This window comes from Vespa velutina, chromosome 7, assembly GCF_912470025.1.
Source record: "Vespa velutina chromosome 7, iVesVel2.1, whole genome shotgun sequence".
Taxonomy (NCBI): Eukaryota; Metazoa; Arthropoda; class Insecta; order Hymenoptera; family Vespidae; genus Vespa; species Vespa velutina.
The window spans coordinates 2,030,801-2,038,717 of record NC_062194.1 but is presented as its reverse complement, the minus strand read 5'-3'; the positions used below and the strand labels follow the sequence as shown (position 1 = coordinate 2,038,717).

Here is a 7,917-nt window from a genome sequence, read left to right as displayed (position 1 = left end):
TTATGTTGGAACACGCTTTTCGCCAGGTGCCACCATGCACTCTTCCATTGTTCCGCCAATGAATTCCAATTTCTAAGTTTAAACGGCCTTGCACCACCGACTGCTACACCCGTTTAGTTAGTATCATGGTTTTTACATTCTAGCATGTAATTCGAATCAATGATATAATTGGAAATGTTTTTCATGTTACATAACAAGGACGATGATAACGATAAAAACATCGACGAAAATTAACGCGATATTTTTGATACTTTCGAATGATCTATTATCGTTCTATCATTTATCTTTACGTTTGTTCTTGTCTGCCAACCTCTGTTAAGCGGATTCGACGTCGGCCATTTTCTTTAAATATGTCCGACTCAATGCTCCATATTTTTCATCGAAATAATACTTTAACAGGATAATATTATATTTTTATTTCATAATTAAGACTCGATCGAGTCCGATATCTTTTATGTTACGGTATATAAATTTATAAATAAAAAAGTATATTACATCAAAGTGTATTACACTCACGCATCGAGTAGAGAGAGAGAGAGAGAGAGAGAGAGAGAGAGAGAGAGAGAGAGAGAGAGACAGATAGAGAGAGAGAGAGAGAGAGACGGACAGAGACACACGTGAGGTTACGTCAACGTGGGGTTATGTACGCGATCCAATTAATTTGACGCATTAGTAAATTAACCGTACGTTGCTCTCAACGCGTATTTCTTCATTCTCTTTGATTTATTACAAACCTTTTTATTATCCAATCTAAAACTCTGTTCTCCTCCTTCTCCTTCTCCTCCTCCTCTTCTTCTTCGTCCTTTTTTGTTAATTAATTCGCGGGCAATATTGTTCGATCCGACTAATATATTAATTTTTCAAATTCGTTCGATACTATAAAGCAAATTTGTGAACACTAATGATGTGTAAGCGAAGTAAAATGATAAATTTTTTTTTGTTTTTCTTTTTTTTTTTTAATACGCATATAAAACGAACGATTCCTATTAATAACAAGTAATGTATCACTTGTCCTACGACATCTTGAATATTCATTGGACATTTTCCTAATCATTATTCCCGTTCGTAAATCATTATTACCGTCATTTTTCATCACGAGTCACTTTTAATCGTTCGATATAATTTAATAAGAAAATTGTGCGATCGAATAAAATATTTTCGTTTCTTTTTCTTTTTTTTTTTTTTTTTTTGCTTTTGTTTGTCCCTCGTTCGTTTCGCTTTTTTAAATTTTTAATCACATAGAGACAAAGAAACGTTTCATTATTGTTGTTACTGTTGTTACTACTTTTTTTTTTTCATTGACAATCGAGTATATTAATCGTTCATATGATTTAATTGGATAATTATATCTCAAATATCTTTCTTTTTTTTTTTTTTTTCTATTCTTAATAACACAGGCAAGGAGACTTTATGTTGTTCTTTTTTTTTGTCGTTATTTTTGTTAGTATAATCGGTGTTATCATAATTTTTTATTGACAATATCGAATCAATTAATCGTTCATACGATTTAATGAGAAAAATATACGAGCAAATATCTTTTCATTATGTTTTTCGAATTCTTAACAACATAAATCAAGAATTATTGTTTCCGTTACGATCTTCTGTTTCTTCTTCTTTTGTTTTTTTTTTTTCTTTTTTTTTAAATTGACAATCGAGTCTATCAAAATGATCCATACGATTCAATTGGAACAAAATTTATACCAAAGAATATTTCTTTCTTTTCCTTTTTCTTTTATTTTCTTTTTTGAACTCTTAACAACATAAGCGAAAAATATTATTTGTTATCTTTACGATGTGTTTTTTTCTTTTTTTTTTTTTGTTTTGTTTTTTTTATCTTTTTATTAGTAATCAAGTATATTTATCAATTTTATGTATATTAATCAATTTTATATCATTCAGTTATTGAAACGATCTGATTGTAAATAAAATATTTATTTGTTACGCATGAGAAAAAAAGAGAGAAAAAAAAGGGGGAAAAAAAGATTTGTCAATAAATTGAAATAAATGGTGTTGAATCGATTATGATTAGAAAATTTTTGAGCTTTTGAATAAGAAACGTTAATTTCTTAAGGAATCAGTCGGTCAGTCATTTGAGTTGATAGGTTCGTTCGTTCGCTCGTTCTGTTCGTTCGCTCGCTCCTACGTTCGTTCGTTCGTTCGTTCGTTCGTTCGTTCGTTCGTTCGGCACCGGTAGTTATTTTCGCCTAGCTCAGAGATAAATTTAGCGATGCAGACCAGTTTTTCGATTAGAGTACATTCTACCCACGAGGAGAGAATTATTAAAGCACGAAGAACAATCGGTCGGACACACGTCAGAATGGCCGAGCGGTCTAAGGCGCTGCGTTCAGGTCGCAGTCCACTTATGTGGGCGTGGGTTCGAATCCCACTTCTGACAGCTTTAATTTTTTTCCTACTCTCTCTTTGTACTTAAGTACATACGTACGAACGTGTACGTACTATACACGTACGGGGTCAACAGGGGTATGTGCCATGTATTTATATGACGTATGCATGCACGCCGCATCTCTCTCTCTCTCTCTCTCTCTTTCTCTGCTGTGTACCACGTGTGTTTGTGTGTCTGTCTATGTCTGTTCTTTTTTTTTTTTTTTTTTCTTCTTTTTTACATAACGTTAAGCTCTTCTTTAGCTCGGCCATTCACGCGATATCGAATGTTAAGTCTCGTATATCACGAATTTCCATTCCCCTTACGACGTCTCTCGATTCTATCGAAAAATTAAATCCATATATTTATTATATGATCGGATCAGAAAAAAAAAAGAAGCAACGCGAAAAGAAAGAATCGCCATAAATTTCTATTCGATACTTCTCATTCAAAAAAGGGACACATGAACAATAGACTTTTATTATCGGTAATAAATTTGATTATAATTTAACGGACGATGAGCATAGTTTAGAAACGAATAATCGGACACTAAGCTAAAATTGGCCAACTGGTATGTATCTTTAATGAACGGAATCTAAATTGGTACAGGTTATAATTATTCTAAGGTAGTTTTTGCAAGGGATACGATATTTAAAACGTTATGTAAAATCGATCGTTAGATTTTGAAGTCGACGATTGAAAAAAAAAATACACACACATATATATATATATATATATATATATATATATATATATATATATATATATATATGTAAAAAACATAGATGTCATATGGAATAAATTTGAACGATTTGAAATAAATTAGTTTGGAATTTTTAAAATATTTTCTGGAAAAATTACAAATTCCTTTGATCATTACTTTAGCCATCGAAAATTCCATCGTACGTTCGAATAAACGATATTTCGAATAAATCGATTCTCTTACAATAAAAAAAAAAAAAAAAAAAAAAAAAAAAAAACGTGAGAACTATATATCCGATACGATCGAACGAAATTACATTTTTGATTTGGCCGATGAAAATGGAGAAACGATGATAAGAAAGACAAAAAAGAAAGAAGAAGAAAAAAGAACAGAAGAAGAAAACTACGAAGAAATAGAAACAAAAACAAAAAAACAAAAAAAAACCAAAAAAAAAAAATTTAATTTACGAGAAAACACATATAAGTAAAGAAAAGGCGTCGGCGAACTCAAGTATTTCGTTTCTCTCACATTCCTGCGCTATTTCTCGATGGACTGTACTTTTCTGCATGGGAAGCCGAAGGATGAGGCGCGGAGGAGGAGAGGAAGGAGCAAAAGAAGAAGAAGAAGAAGAAGAAGAAGAAGAAGAAGAAGAAGAAGAAAGAGAAGGAGAAGGAGGAGGAGGAGGAGGAGGAGGAGGTGGAGATAACCTTGGTTAGAACGTAGACGAGAATAGGGGTAACATAAGGCCAGAAGATAGATGCAACTAAACGTACTATGTATGTATTTGTGTTGCGGAGTCACCAACACCATTGCTAACGCACTACTACAACTGCAACGAACGAAGAAAAACGAAACTCGAACGGCATATCCTAGCCGCTCGCGAAAATCTTATACGCATGTGTTCCTCTCTCTTTTTCTCTCTCTCTCTCTCTTTCTCGCTCTCTTTCTCTCTCTCTCTCTCTCTCTCTCTCTCTCTGTGTGTGTGTGTCTGTGTGTACATGTTTTTTTTTCTTTTAAAAGGTTTATGTATATGTATGAGATATAGGAGAAGGGGAAAGATTAAGGAGGAAGAGAGTGAGGAGGAACATAGATGGTAGGGGACATGCCAGCTTCGAAACTCTCTTTTCGACATTCGAGAAGTATTATTTTATCGAAACGAGATTCCTAAGTAAACCGAGTAATAGCGTGAGAGACTGGACAACAACTGGGACGAAACTGATAGAAAGAAAAAAAGAAAAAAAAAAAAAAAAACAAAAAAAAAGAACTGAAAAATAGATGAAATATTAAAGGGGATAGAGAGAGAGAGCGGCGGGGGGAGAGGGGCGGGGTAGGGAAGTAAGAAAGAATATAAATAAAAAAAAAAAAAGAAAAGAAAAATAAAAAAAAAAGGAAAAGAGAAAAAAAACACGTGGAGTAACAAAAACGAAGAAACAATCAACATATCCGCAAGAGGATTTACATTTGGATAAAGGTGATTTACACATTTCGAGCTACGTTCTCTTCAGCCATAAAAGCTTGACATTTACGTAGAGTGCATCGCGCATATACCTACACTATTTATATAACGAGATTTTAACAAGACATTCGTAAGTCGCGCGCTCTGATCCTTTGTCCGCTTGCCGCTGTAACTTTGCAAAAAGGCAAAAAAAAAGAGGAAGATGCAGACAGAGATATAGACAGAGAAAAAGAAAAAGAATAAGAGAGAGAGAGAGAGAGAGAGAGAGAGAGATTTCTAATCTTTTTTTTAAGACCTTGGTAGAGTTCCAAAATCTCAAAGAACGCTCGAACATATTTAACATCGTCTATATCGATTATAATTCGTTTGTTTTAATATTTCCAAAAAGGAAAGATAAAAAAAAAAAAAGAAGAAGTAGAAGAAAAAACAAACTAATTAAGAGATCGTTAAAAGATTACAAAAAAGATGAAAAAAAAATAAAAAAGAGATAAAGAAGAAAAATATCACGAATACATTAATTTTGTCGAATTGATTTAATAATAGATCTCCATTGATTAACCAATGACCCCCGTGACAAAATACTTTTATACATTTATTTGCACGCTTATCGGTATACGTGTAACGATGCCCCGAAGCGCAAATTCGTCTCCTCTTTTTCTTCTTCTTCTTCTTCTTCTTCTTCATCTTCATTTTCATCTTCATCATCTTTATCTTCTTCGGACACGAACGCCTTCCACGAAACGTCTCCGAAATTGGCCGAATGCGCTCGTAAGCGAGCTCAAATTCATTCGAGCGAGCGAGCGAGCTAGACAGAAAGAGAGAGAGAGAGAGAGAAAGAGAGAGAGAAAGAAAGAGAGAGAGAGAACGCGGCGCGAAGATTTATCAAAATAAATAACGGGGCCTACATGAAAGTTTAAAGGCTGCGCTGCTAGCTGGCACACATACGCCGCTCATACGCAACGCCAGTGCCGCATAGCACCGCACGCCACCGCACCGCACCGCATCGCAACGCACAGTGCCGCACCGTACAGCGTACCGACGTTCTTTTCCGTTCCGTCCCGTCCTCTTCCCCTATACTGCTCCTCTAAGTAACCTTGAGAGTCGTTGAGAAGCGACGGCCATCTTGCCGAGAGATGCACTTTTGTTTTTTGCCCGTGTGCAAGACTCGCTGCTCTCCGTCCGGTTTCTCTCTCTCTCTCTTTCTTTCTTTTTCTCTTCTCGTGTACTCTCTTCTATCTCTCTTTTTTATTCTCTCTCTCTCTTTCTCTTTCTTTACCTCCTCTTCACTCTCTTTTCTTCTGCTTCACGTTCCTCGTATACTCTCTCTCTCTCTCTCTCTCTCTCTCTCTCTCTCTCTTTTTCCTCTTTTGCTGTTCCCCTATCTTCCTTTCTCTTTCTCTCTTTCTCTCTCTTTTGCTGTTCCCCTATCTTCCTTACTCTCTCTCTCTCTCTCTCTTTCTGTTGCTCTCTCTATCTGTTTCTCTTTCTTTCTCTCTTTCTTTCACGCTCGTTTCGCCTCGCCCGAGCTCGCGGCAAATCGCACTGGTGTTCTCCATCCGTTCGTCCTACATGCCTCCTACCACAGATTACCGACCAGAATGCAGGCAGCCTTCCACAGTTTCTCACCTCCTTCTCTATTCCTCCACTCTTTCACCTGCGACGAGTTGCATTCTATCTCTTTTCATTCTCTTTATCTCTTTCTCTCTTTCTCTTTCTCTTTCTCTATCCATCTATCTATCTATCTATTTCCATTTACCTCTATCCATCTCTCCCTCTCTTTCTCTCTCTCTCTCTCTCTCTCTCTCTCTTTCTGTTCATCTATCTATCTCTATCCATCTCTATCTCTTTTACTTGAAGTCTCCTTCCGATCGTACCAAATTGACGTGACGTACGCGACCAATCACCTTCGATCACTCTCAGTCAAAGTGAATATAAGCAACTAATACCTCCAGATGTGTATTAATATATCCAATTTTTATATTCGCATCATATCAATTTGATAAAATTATGTTACTTTTCTATCTCTATCTCTCTCTCTCTCTCTCTCTCTCTCTCTCTCTCTCTGTCTCTCTCTTTTTCGTTGCCTTTTTACTATTTCGTTTCGTTCGATCGTAGTAATAATAATAATAAAAATAATAATAATAATAATAATAATGATAATGATAATGATATTACACGGTACGATCAAAGCCGTTAATCTTGTCTTTCTTAAACACATTCGTGCTTAACCACCTAAGCATTAAAATATTCTACGGTTATTATTTATCAGAATACATTTTGCTACGTTAATTGCGATATGAATTATTTATAAACGCACGTACTTACATAGGATATATATATATATATATTTATGTGTATATATATATATATATATATATATATATATATATATATATATACATACGTATGTACTTACTTACGTAGAACCTCGAGCATGAAACGCTGATACATTACTTACATGCTAGCTTGAATTGCATCTGGGAAAGGATGAATTAATGTGTGTCGTATAATTAATGAAAATTATAGAAACGTTCGATGTGTTCCTAACCTCAATCCAATTGTACGAGCTCTTCATGGGACGGACATACGATCGTCTAGGAAGTTTTGACAAATCAAATTTCGGATTAATTTTCTTTCATTTTCTTTTCTTTTTTTTTTCCTTTATTTTTTTTCTTTTTGTTATTATTATTTCGAAATTATATTCCACCATGACTATTAGACAAGAGAAACAATTATTGACAATATGGTCAATAATTTGTTATCACATAAACCATGAACACTCGATATCGCGTGGAAATAATAAATCTCGAAAGTTCTTTTCAGACATGAATAATTCATAAATTTATAAGAAGCCAGTATTTTGACGAAGAGATAAGTAAGCAAATAAGTAGGATTGCAAAAAAAAAAAAACACTCGACCGACCAATGAGATTCGTTTTAATTTGAAAATCTTCGAAAATCAAAGATTTCCGGTTGTGTTTAATACGTAATCGATATATCGATCGTATCGTCGTAACGATTAATCGTAGAATTGTTGTAAATGTCTAATTCGTCGTTGCGTTGAAAATCAACGTAAAATTTCGTATTCTCATATTTTCGTTTCTTTTTATTTTTCTCTCTTCCCCTCTTCGATTTCGAAGTATTCGACATTTCGCGTGTTTGTAATTTTAAAGCGCGCAAGCGCCCGGTTAGGTTACGATGCGTGCGCATCCGTAAACACAGGAACCCTTTAAAAATGCATATAGGTGCAATTTTAGCCGGAGCTATTCGTGTCCAATCGTTCGTTTCATAATCTCGAATCGACGATTCAGATTTCTCGTACGTATTAAACCAAAGATTTTAAACCTGCACTTTATAATAATAATAATAAACAGAC

At 34.7% G+C, this 7,917-nt stretch overlaps 1 non-coding gene across 1 annotated transcript; it reads left to right on the top strand.

The window, feature by feature from the left end:
- The first annotated feature begins 2,311 nt into the window (after window positions 1-2,311).
- Window positions 2,312-2,395, top strand: Trnal-cag. Its single transcript has one exon. It is a non-coding gene; the product is annotated as a tRNA-Leu (tRNA).
- The last annotated feature ends 5,522 nt before the right edge of the window (window positions 2,396-7,917 follow it).